Genomic DNA, 12,803 nt, shown 5'->3' on the forward strand with positions numbered 1-12,803 from the left:
GTTACTAACTTAACAACTGCAGCGATTCACTTAACCGCTATGGCAAGAAAGGTCGTACAACGGGGCGAAGCTCACTTAACAAACGTCTCACTTAGCAACGGAAATTTTGGGCTCCGTTGTGGTCGTAAGTGGAGGAATAGCCGTAGTTGGGTAATGCCTTGATTAGGACTGAATACGGTGGCCCCAAAATCCAGGCAGGCTTGAAGGCTCTCCAGAACTTTTCACCAGACGCCATCTTGAAACATAAGCTAAGCTGCATGCAAACGATGAATTTGGATTAACTGGCTACGTACAGTGGTTGAGATGAGTGGTGCGGTGGCCTAGAGGTGGAACTCTCTCCTCACAATCAGGAGACTGTGAGTTCGATCCTAGGTAGAGGCAGATATTTCTCTCTCTGAGCACAATGAGGATATATCTGCTGAATATAACTCAGCACTGGCAACAGGAAGAGCATCCGGCCAGTAAAACACTCAGCTCCATTCAGTTGCCCAGACTCCACCCCTCAAGGAATTATGGGGTCTTTAAAAGAAGATGATGATGGTGTGTAGCCGTTGAGACTTCATTCCAAGGCCACCTTCCTCAGGGTGAATTAAATTACCTCCTTTGAAAAGAGTACATTTTTAAAAATGCTAGAAGAAACTTGTAAACAGGATATGTGGAGAGAAATGACCAAGGATGCAAAAAAGAAAGGATGCATAATTGAGCCCGCTTGCTTTTCTTGCAGACGTTTCATTACCAGAGTAGGTAACATCATCAGTGCTAGAAGGGAGTGGGAGTGAGATTTGCAAAAAGAAGGAGGAGGAGGAGAAGGGACTGTGGGGTCCTTGGTGCCCTCTGAGCTTGCTTATTTTCTTGCAGACGTTTCATGACCCAACTAGGTAATATCATCAGTGTTAGTGGGGTTTGCTGTCAGTTTATATTCTAGTGGCTTTCCTGTCAGCGTTGGTTTTAGAGGTTCTTTGGTTGGGGTGTTTGCTGTTGGCTTCTTTGGCCGAACCTTGATTGGGGTATTGTTGACTTGATTGTGGGTCTGCTGTTAACCTTGAAGTTGATCTATGCCAGGGCTCTCAAACTCCCAGCCTGAGGGCCAGATGTGTCACAGGCTGCCCACACCCAGAAGGGGGGGAAAAGTCCCGATACATCACGTGATGCAGCCGTGATGACGTGAGTTTAACACCCCTGCTGTCAACTTGCAAAGCTTTCAAGTTGCCGTGAGCAGGAGGGAGGGAGAACTGATAGAGCTGATTGATTTCCCTAACTGAAGCTGCATTCCATACATTCTTCCTGACCGCAATCAGAAGGAGAGTTTTGGGTTTCACAAGCCAGCCGAAGTGGTTAATTGGAGAATGTGATTTATGACATGGCCAGGGAGGAGGGGGAGAGACAGGGTCATAGGGGAACGTAAATCTACGTGGGATTAGTTCTAACTGCACCCGAATATTGCCGAAATGGTGCTCCTAATAAATGACTACTTCTTTTGAAGTTTGGCTCATGGCTCATGAATTAATTAGGGCATCTTTCAGAAACTTCACACCTGCTCTATGCTGATCCTTCCCCCCCCCCTCCCTTCCTTTCTGCAAACCCCACTCCTAGCACTGATGACATTACCTAGTTTGGGTCAGGACACGTCTGCAAGAAAACCAAGCTCTGAGAGCACCAAGGACTCCGCCTGTCAACCCTGAGCTACCAATATTCTCCTTTATTGCATGCATCATTTTCAGTGGGGTGGTTTGGGTTTTTTTTTTCCTTTTCTTTCTACATTGCTGCAGCACAAAACACGGGCAGAATGTAAAATGCAGCAGTCCGATTTATATGACGGGAAGAAAAAGCGCGGTAATTGTGGAAAATGATGGCACTGCAGCTAAGAGCTGGGCAATGCAAGCCTTTTCTACTGTACAATCAGCAGTTTTTGAGGCTGGTTCCCAGACGCTTACCAAAAATGATTTGCTTTGCATTTTCTTCCTTTTGTCTCCCTCCGTTGGGGTTGCTGTACCATTCCCCTCTGCAAACGCCTGTCCTACTTTTCAACAACATTGTCTACTTCTGAGGAAGGGAAGGTAGCGCTCCTTGCTTGCACGATTTTGCAGTCTTCGACCGATGCAGTCAATCTTCTGAAAGTTTCCGGATGCGATTCCAAGTTCAAAAGTTAGCCGAATTCAAAACGTTTGTTCCCCCCCGATGATTCATCCTTAGATGATTTATCCCGATCCCCACTTGATCAAAATGTGCGCCCTTAAGTCATTTAAATGCTGTGTTACTGCAAAGGTTGCAAACAAAACTGCCATTATTTTTCCTGCAGATCAGAGTTATCTAATCTTGGCAACTCTTTTAAGACTTGTGGATTTCAACTCCCAGAATTCCCCAGCCAGCCATGGCTGGCTGGGGAATTCTGGGAGTTGAAGTCCACAGATTTTGACATCCCTGCTTAAAATATTATTTAATGACTAGAAATCATTATGCCATGTGTGAGTTAAGGAAGTGTAGGAGATGACCAGGTTGAGACCCATCAATCGTGTCACAAGTCCCTGCATGCTCGCAAGAAATCTAAGTCCAGCCCAACTTGAATCCCTTTCTTATCTCCCGCTCATTTCCCTTGGCTGTTAGTTGGCCAGATTCTTGAAGCTTGCCATAAATCTTTTATACTTGTTTGAACTGCCTGAATCTCCTGATTTCCCCGGCATTTGATAGGACCGTGGGTAGATTCAAGATCCATCGTAAGGCACGAAAGTTCACTGTGTGATTTTTGAGTCAATCCCTCAACACAATCTACTTCAAAAGGATGCCACTGTGGGGCGGGGGAGAGTGGAATGGAAGAGGACATGTTATAAACATTGCCTTGAGTTCCTGGAGGAAAAATGGCACAGAAATACAACCAGTGAGAAAGAAAGACTTATCACCTCAAGATAATTTTTTCCAGGGGTGAAATCCAGCAGGTTCTGACAGGTTCTGGAGAACCGGTAGCGGAAATTTTGAGTAGTTCAGAGAACCGGCAAATAGCACCTCTGGCTGGCCCCAGAGTGGGGTGGGAATGGAGATTTTGCAGTATCCTTCCCCCAGGAATGGGGTGGGAATGGGGATTTTGCAGTATCCTTCCTCTGCCACGCCCACCAAGCCACGCCCACAGAACCGGTAGCAAAAAAAAATTGGATTTCACCACTGAATTTTTCCATTTGTGGTCGTCTCAGGAGAACAACAATAGACTATTTTTTAAAAAAATTCTTGAGGCATGCCCAATGTAGGTCTTCTTCACGCCAAAGAAACCCGTCTTTGCCATTAATTTGCAATTCATCAAGTTGCCGTGGACTCTTCTTGGACAACACAAATAGGTTTTCTCCATGAAAGCTTAAACACTTAGCCATGAAAGTATTTGGGACATGAATGCATTGGCTCAGCCCATCCCTAATAAAAATCTTTACAAGAGCAAAATCTGAGGGACTCTGTGCTTGGGAATAAACCTTGTGAGGAAACGTCCTGTGCCCATGTGAATAATAGAGACAAGGTTGTTTTTAAAAGTTCTCACATCCATTTCCTACGTCTACGTACACAGATGATTAGGGGACCGGAGGCTAAAACGTGAAGAATGGTTGTAGGAATTGGATATGTCTAGTCTAATGAAAAGAAGGACTAGAAGTGAGAAATGGTCCAATATTGAGGGGTTCCTACAAAGACAAGGGGATCAAACTATTTTCTAAAGCACCAAAAAAGACAAGAAGAAACAGATGGAAACTTATCAAGGAGAGAAGCGACTTGGAACTAAGGAGAAATTTCCTGACTCTGAAAACAATTAAGCAATGGAACAACTTGCCTCCAGAACTTATGGGTGCTCCAACAATGGAAGTGTTGAAGAAGAGACTGGACAACCATGAAATGATACAAGGGCTTCCTGCCTGAGCAGGGGGTTGGACTAGAAGACCTCCAAGGTCCCTCCCAACTCTATTATTGTGTTACATTGCGGATTTGTTATTTTAGCGTATTGCTTCTTAACAATTTTAAAGATAGGAAGAAGTGATAGGTAAATATTTGGAAAAACAAGACAAGATAGATAAGATAACCTTCATTGTCATATTTGTACTGTGAGCACACAGGCACACGTTAAAAATGAAATTCAGTTGCCTGCTCCAAAAAGAAAGTATATATCAACCCATACAAATATATAACACACATATACATATGCTATATACATACATATGCATGTGTATACACACACAAACACATGCTATATGTGTGTGTATATATATACACATACATATACATACACATATACATACATATATTATACATACATATACATCAGTGATGAAATCCAATTTTTTTTACTACCGGTTCGGTGGGTGTGGCTTGGTGGGCGTGGCAGGGGAAGGATACTGCAAAATCTCTATTCCCTCCCCACTCCAGGAGGATACTACAAAATCCACATTCCCTCCCCACTCCTGGGGGAAGGATACTGCAAAATCTCCATTCCCTCCCCACTCCAGGAGAAGGATACTATAAAATCCACATTCCCTCCCCACTCCTGGGGGAAGGATACTGCAAAATCTCCATTCCCACCCCACTCTGGGGCCAGCCAGAGGTGCTATTTGCCGGTTCTCCAGGAAACTTGAGTGTTCACAAGGTCGACAAATTAATTAACTTTATGGAACAATTTAATAAAAAGAGAAGGCTGATGAATTGAATATGGTTGACCACAGCACGCATTTCCCTTAGATAGGAAGGATCATTATTTTTCGTCCTGTTCTCAGACACTTTTCTAGCCAGAAAACTCTCCTATCAAATGTCTGTAGCTACTTTACTTAGCTATTCCTCACAATGGCTTTTCCTCCCTTTCCTTGTTGCTTTTCACCTTCTGAACAAAAAAAAACAAAAAAAAATAATTGCAAGCACCTTCCTAGTTCTTCTGGCTTTTTTTGATTGGCTGTAGGTGTCCATCTTTGTCTGCATATTTCATGTCCCTTCGTCTCTTCTTTTCTTGGATATTATTGTTTCCTTGGCATTTCCCTCAGCTGAACCCTGTCCAATCCTATGATTAATGCTTACGGTGAACAAATACATACTAAATAAGACTTCCACATCTTAGTAAATGGCCTGTTTGGTAAATTGCCAGTTCACGGGGCTGTTCTGGATCGAGATGCCCTTTCCTTCTTTCAAAGCGGCTGTGAAATGGGCCGTTTGGACAGGATGAGGTGGACCCAGTGAAGAACATGGTGGCCACGTGAGGTAAATCGAGCTGTAGAAACCCCGAGGAGCTGCAAATCTTTCCTCCTATAGTAGGCCAAATGTCACGATCCAAGGTGAACCTATATTGTACATCCTAATGTACAGAACTAACAGAGCCGGAAGGGACCTTGGAGGTCTCCTGTTCAAGCAGGAGACCATAGACCCTTTCAGACAAATGGCTGTCCAATCTCTTCTTAAAAGTCTTCGGTGATGGAGCACCCACAATTTCTGGAGGCAACTTCTGTTCCACTGATGAATCGTTCTCATTGTCAGGAAATTCCTCCTTGGTTCCAGGTTGCTTCTCTCCTCGATGAGTTTCCATCTGTAGCTTCTTGTCCTGCCCTCAGGTGCTTTAGATAATAGATCGACCTCCTCTTCTTTGTGGCAGCCCCTCAAATATTGGAAGATTGCTATCATGGCAATCAAAATAGAGCTGGAAGGGATCTTGGAGGTCTTCTACTTCAATGTCCCTGATCAAACAGAAGATCCTATACCATTTCAGACAAATGGCTGTGCAATCTCTTCTTGTAAGCCTCCAGTGATGGAGCACCCCCAACTTCTGAAGGCAACTTCTGTTCCATTGATGGATTGTCCTCTCTGTTGGGAAGCTTCTCCTTAATTCTAGGTTGTTTCTCTCCTTGATGCGTTTCCACCCATTGTTTCTTGTCCTGCCTTCTGGTGCTTTGGAGAACAGGTTGACCCCCTCTTCTCTGTGACAGTCCCTCAAAAAGAGCCCTGGTGGCGCAGCAGACTAAAGCACTGTTATTAACATCAGCTGCCTGCAATTACGCTGGTTCGAATCTCCCCAGGCTCAAGGTTGACTCAGCCTTCCATCCTTTCTAAGGTAGGTGAAATGAGGACCCAGATTGTGGGGGCAATAAACTGACTTTGTATAAAATATACAAAAGTATGAAGGCTATTGCTTAACGCATTGTAAGCCGCCCTGAGTCTCCGGAGAAGGGCGGCATATAAATCAAATTAATATATATATATATATATATATATATATATATATATATATATATATATATATATATATATATATATATATATATATATATTGGAAGACTGCTATCATGTCCATCAGAATAGAGCTGGGAGGGACTTTGAGGTCTTCTCATGCAACTCCCTGCTGAAGCAGGAGACCCCAGACCATTTCAGATACGTGGCTGTCCATTCTCTTCTTAAAAACTTCCAGGGATGAAGCATCCACAACTTCTGAAGGCAACTTCTTCTTTTCCACTGGTTAATTGTCCTCCCTGTTAGGAAGTGAGTCCTTCTCTTCGTTAGACCAGACGTACCCAATTCCTGCAACCGTTCTTCATATCTTTTAATAAGTTTCAACCCTTGGTTTTTGTTTAATGTCTTAAAAAGTGAGGCTTTTTTCTTCCGTTATTATTAGTACCAAGAAGTTGTCGGAAGGGCAATCGGTCATCCGTCTTCAATCTGCCGTCCCGGGAAATCTTCTTCCCCATCTGGGTTTTCTCTGGCTGAATTGCGTGGCTGCAAGGAAGGCAGATAAAAAGTGCCCCAGCATGAGTTTTTCCTCTGAAATTGCTTTGTGTAAATGTCTGGAAAATGCTGATATTTTTGTTTCTATAAATAGCAGCCCTCCTGCATGCCGTATTTCATCTGTGCGGTTCCCTTCGCTGTATTTTTGCTCCTGATCACCAGGACTCGGAGAGCGGAATACAAATTACGCTTCTCTTGCTAAGAATTTAGCCAGCAACCAACTCTTGGGAGAGAGGGAGAGGGAGAGTGGGGGAGGGAAGAAGATTGAGAGAGGGAGGGATGGAAGGAGAGAGAAAGGGAGGGAGATGGAGGAAGGAGAGAGAGTGGGGAGGGAGGGAAGGAGAGAGAGGAAGGAGAGAGGGAGGGAGAGATGAAGGAGAGGGGGAGGGAGGTAGGGAGAGAGAGTGGAAGGAGGGAGAGGGAGGCAGGGAGAGGGGAGGGAGGGGGAGGAAGGAGAGAGGGAGGGAGGGACAGATGAAGGAGAGGGGGAGGGAGGGAGAATGGAAGGAGGGAGAGGCAGGGAGAGAGGAGGGAGGGAGAGAGTGGTAGGAGAGAGGTAGGGAGAGATGAAGGAGAGAGAGGGAGGAAGAAAGGGAGGGAGAGATGAAGGAGAGAGGGAGGGAGAGATGGAGAGAGAGAGGGAGGGAGAGATGAAGGAGAGGGAGGGAGAGGAAGGAGAGAGGAAGGAGAGAGAGGGAGGGAGAGATGAAAGAGAGAGGGGGAGGGAGGAAGGGAGAGAGTGGAAGGAGGGAGAGGGAGGGAGAGAGGGGGGAGGCGAGGGAGGGAAGAAGATTGAGAGAGGGAAGGCGAGAGAGGCAGGAGAGAGAGAAAGAGAGGGAGAGCGAGAGTGAGAGAGGAAGGACAGAGGGGGAGGGAAGGAAGGAGATTGAGAGAGGGAAGGATAGATGAAAGGAGAGAGGGAGAGGGAGGGAGAGGGAGGGAGGGAAAGAGAGAGAGAGAGAGAGAGAGCGCTCACTGTGTGAAATGAACTATTGGCTGAATCTAGTTTTGTAAAGAGCCAAAATTAGACTCTGGTGCTTCTGTACCTGTGTAGAAAGAAACTGAGCTTAGCTCTCATCAAGGACTTCGCTTGATCCATAGTCCAAAGTGTTTTCCAAGGATTTTGCTCCCCACACTTCAAGAGGTCAATCAGTCAGTCAGAATAGAGCTGGAAGGGACCTTGGAGGTCTTCTAGTCCAGCCCCCTGCTCTAGCAGGAGAACCTATACCATCTCAGACAAATGACTGTCCAGTCTCTCTTCTTAAAAAACCTCCAGTGATGGAGCGCTCACGATTTCTGGTGGCAAGCTGTTCCACTGGTTAATCGTCCTCAGAACCACAAGAGCTTCCATGCTCTTTAATTCTTTCCAAGTTTAAGTTTCTGCTTGATGCCGTCCTTTTATTTTAATCTGTATGGGACTCTTTCTCCAGAGCAGGGGTCTCCAACCTTGGCGACTTTAAGACTTGTGGACTTCAACTCCCAGAATTCCTCAGCCAGCAAAGTTTTGTTGGCTGAGGAATTCTGGGAGTTGAAGTCCACAAGTCTTAAAGTTGCCAAGGTTGGAGACCTCTGCTCCCAAAGACATATAATTCTCCCCCGAGTTTCTTATTTTGCTTTTCAGCATTTCTTGGGAAAACTGAAGTGGGTTTGTGTTCAGAAAGTCTACATATGACAAAAGCGCACCTCCCTGTATTTTAAAAAATGCGAATTATTATGTAATTGAATTATTGATAAAAGCAGACGGCTTTATCTGGATTACGGTAATGTCATGCGTTCTCGCACGCGGATTAAAATGACTCATAATTGTCACAAGGTCACGTTTTAGAGGATGCAGAATATTCTTAAATATCTCCAGCGCAAATGAGCTGGAATTCAAAGACTCCATTTGGTTTGAGGTAATTATAAGTCATTAAAATCCACGTGCAAAAAAAAAAAAAGGAAGTTTTTTTGCTTGGAATTGTTACCCCTGAACATGTACACCTTCAGGGACACCCCTGGGAGACGAGGGTCAGAAAAGTCAAAATGGCAGCTGAGAGTACAGTCCCACTTGCCATTGGGTGGATTTCCAGCCAGGACGTTGAAGCTGCCATCTTGATCCTTTGACAGATTCAACCGAAACCAAAACGTTGGTGGTTGTACTTGTTCTTGGGATTAATGGACCACTGGAAGACGTCATGGAAGATTGTTTTTATGTGTGATGAGCAGTCGGTGGGCTGCTGGGGGTTCGCAGGGGTTCGGGAGAACCTCTAACTAAGATCCGGTGCAGTTCGGAGAACCCCCAAATCCCACTCCTGGCAGGCCCGTATCACCCCACCGCTCCCAGGAGTCTCCATGTGGCCCATTTTGGATGCAGGGAAGTGCAGGGTGGACGTGGAGGCTCAGGGAGGGTGAAAAACGGGCCTACTGGAAGTTTGGGCCCGTTTCTGGCCTCTGGAGGGGCCTCCGGAGCCTGGGGAGGCTGTTTTCGCCCTCCCGGAGGCTCAAGAAAAGCCTCCGGAGCCCAGGGAGGGCAAAAATGCCCCCACCACCATCGTGGTGCAGGAGGCCGTTTAGGCCACGCCCACCATGGCCACGCCCACCCAAGCAACCTGGCGGGGACCCCATTGCTAAAAAAATTTGACGCCCATCCCTGGTGATGAGTGCTGCAAGACTCTTTTCCGTGCAAAAATGGAGACATTTAGAAAGAGCCAGAGTAGAGGAATAGTTGGTAAAAATGTTGGAATTAACAAGAGTTGGCAAAATGAGCTCGTTTTCCGCTCTGGGAAAAGGTAAAATTCGCCTCTCGAAGAAAATGAAGTAAAACAAGCCACCGTTTCGGAAAACTGCCTTGTCATCCTCCTGTGAGGCTTTCTGCTCCTTAATCTACGTTGCATCATTAGCTATTTATTATTCATATAGCAACAACAACAAGGTAAAGGAATGCCTTTTACTCTGCACCCAGGTGGGAGGCGTTGAGGTCCCCATCTTTAAATATGCGGCTTAATGTGGTAACCAGGTGAAATGGAAGGCCCGCGGTGGAAATTTGGAGGCATGCAAAAGATGGTTAAGGAAGGAAGGGAGGGGGGCAGAGAAGGAAGGGAGGGAGGGAGGGAGGGAGGAAGGAAGGAAGGAAGGAAGGAAGGAAGGGAAGGAAGGAGGGAGAGAAGGAAGAATGAGGGAGGAAGGAAGAATGAGGGAGGAAAGGAGGGAGGGAGGAAGGGAGGAAGGATGGATGGATGAGGGGAGAGGGAGAGAAGGAAGAATGAGGGAGGAAGGAAGGAAGAATAATGGAAGGAAGGAGGGAGGGAGGGAGGAGGGAGGGAAGGAAGGAAGGATGGATGAGGGGGGAGGGAGAGAAGGAAGAATGAGGGAGGGAGGGAAGGAAGGAAGGGAAGGAGGGAGAGAAGGAAGAATGTGGGAGGAAGAAAGGAAGAATGAGAGAGGGAAGGAGGGAGGGAGGAGGGAGGGAAGGAAGGTAGGAAGGATGGAGGGATGAGGGGAGAGGGAGAGAAGGAAGAATGAGGAAGGAAGGAAGAATGATAGAGGGAAGGAGGGAGGGAGGGAGGAGGGAGGGAAGGAAGGAAGGATGGATGGATGGATGAGGGGGGAGGGAGAGAACGAAGAATGAGGAAGGGAGGGAAGGAAGGAAGGAAGAGAAGGAAGGAGGGAGAAAAGGAAGAATGAGAGAGGGAAGGATGGAGGGAGGATGGAGGGAAGGAAGGAAGGGAGGAAGGAAGGATGGATGGATGAGGGGAGAGGGAGAGAAGGAAGAATGAGGAGGAAGGAAGGAAGAATAATGGAAGGAAGGAGGGCGGGAGGAAGGAGGGAGGGAAGGATGGATGGATGGATGAGGGGAGAGGGAGACAAGGAAAAATGAGGGAGGGAGGGAGGAAGGAAGGAAAGAAGGTAGGGATGGAGAAAGGATGAAATGATGAGTGAGGGGGGAAGAGGGAGAGGAAGAATGAGGGAGGGAGGGAAGGGAGGAAGGGAGAAAGGAAGGAAGGCGTATTTATTGTAAGGAAAAGGAAATTCAAAATGCACACGAAGACAAGTCTTTCCTTCATCTATTTCAGAGTTGCCAATTAATGTATTCACTTTTCTCTTTCCAAAACTTTTTCTTGGGAGCTTGCTGCTGCTGCTGCTGCTGGTGGTGGTTCCACTTTTTCAAAAAGCATCCTCCCCACCACCCCTTCCTCCCCATCCAGGCGAACCCCCTCTTTTTAGAGAGGAAGAGAGTCCGTCCTTCCGGATAAACATGAAACGCGGAAGGAGTGTTTAAGTCATTTAAGTGACCTGCAAACGATGGGAGTGAAGGCGGGGAGAAACAGTGCAATCTCCCAACTGCCTTGCTTAGAATGGGATGCCGCTAATCCTCAATTTATAACACCACCACCCCCAATTTGGAGGCCAATTGTGGCTGTAAGTCGGGGACTATCTGATTGCATCCCATTCAGAATGCAACGTGTCCCTTAAAAAACACATTGTGGAAAGCTGATCCCAACAGCTGAAAGGAGAGAGGTCCCGTTTTCTAAGCTGAATGCCACCGAAGAGAGTGAAGTGGTACAACTCCATCGGCTGGACAACCTAGAGAAGGTTCCCTTGATCTATTCGCTAACAAAAGATTTTTTTTTTTTAAATTAAAAAAAAAAGAGAAAGATATTAATAGCAAAAGGACATTGGAGATCATACTTTTCTGGAGAACGATCTCAGCCAAAAAACCCCAAATGCCCTCTGATCCTTTTGCTCCGATGTAGGTTCTGCTTGTCTCATCCGACCTGGTGGCTCTAAATCCAGAGGGATCCTCTTTCATTCATTCCCGTTTGTTATTATTCACTCCCTTTTTATTATTTAAGTTTAGCCGTCTCCTCCCGTCAATAGGCTCAGCGTGTTCTCAGCTGTGATCTGATCTCAACTTTGAGTCTTAAGTTTCAAACATTCGAACACCGACTGCCAGGAGTTGTCTAAGCTCCTGCCATATAAAAACAGAATAAATATTTAACATCGCTGGTGTTGCCCTATTCCTGATTCCATCAACTAGGAATGGGGAGCAGAGGTGAGAAGAAGCCAAGCATTAAGGCTGAGCAGGAGAGAAACTATCAGTCTCCAAAGTATGGAGAGATATCCCTTGGAAGGTCTCGATTTCTCTGCTCTCTGAGGGCTCAAAAGATATGCTTCTGGTAGCATCCTGTTCCTAAATTTGCTGTTTCTCCTCCATGGACCACTCATGGTGAAATAATTGGAAGAGATGGGCTTCTCCGTTATCTGCCAGAACCTGCAAGTTTTGAGAACTTGCAAGTCTTAAGAACCAAGGTCAGAAGTTCAGTTAAGCAAGGATAGATAGATAGATAGATAGATAGATAGATAGATAGATAGATAGATAGAGGGATGGATGGATGGATGGATGGATGGAGAGAGAGAAATGAGAGAGGGAGAGAGAGGCAGGGAGGGAGGGAGAGAGAGAGAGAGAATGGACGGATGGACGGATGGACAGATGGACAGGAAAATAGGATAATGGATGGATGGATGGATGATCGGACAGACAGACAGGATAATACAGTAGTTAGGATAATAAGATGATAGATAGATGATAGATAGATAGATAGATAGATAGATAGATAGATAGATGATAGATAGATGAGAGATGAGAGGGAGAGGGAGGGAGGGAGGGAGGGAGGATGGATGGATGGATGGATGGATGGATGGATGGATGGACAGACACACAGACAGGATAATAGGATAAAAGATGATAGACAGACAGACAGACGGATGGATGGATGGATTGATGGATGGACGGATGGATGGATAGAAAAATAGGATAATAGATGGACAGACAGACAGATAGGATAATAGTTAGGGTAATGAGATGATAGATAGATAGATAGATAGATAGATAGATAGATAGATAGATAGATAGATGGATGATAGATAGATGGATGATAGATAGATGATAGATAGATAGATAGATAGATAGATAGATAGATAGATAGATAGATAGATAGATAGATAGATAGATAGATAGATGGGGGCAGGCTTATTATCCAGGAAGAGGCTGGGAAGGCACCTGGCTCCTTCATTCCTCTGCTGTGGCTCCCTGTCGC

Source organism: Pantherophis guttatus, chromosome 8, assembly GCF_059756535.1.
Source record: "Pantherophis guttatus breed Tessera chromosome 8, ASM5975653v1, whole genome shotgun sequence".
Lineage (NCBI taxonomy): Eukaryota > Metazoa > Chordata > Lepidosauria > Squamata > Colubridae > Pantherophis > Pantherophis guttatus.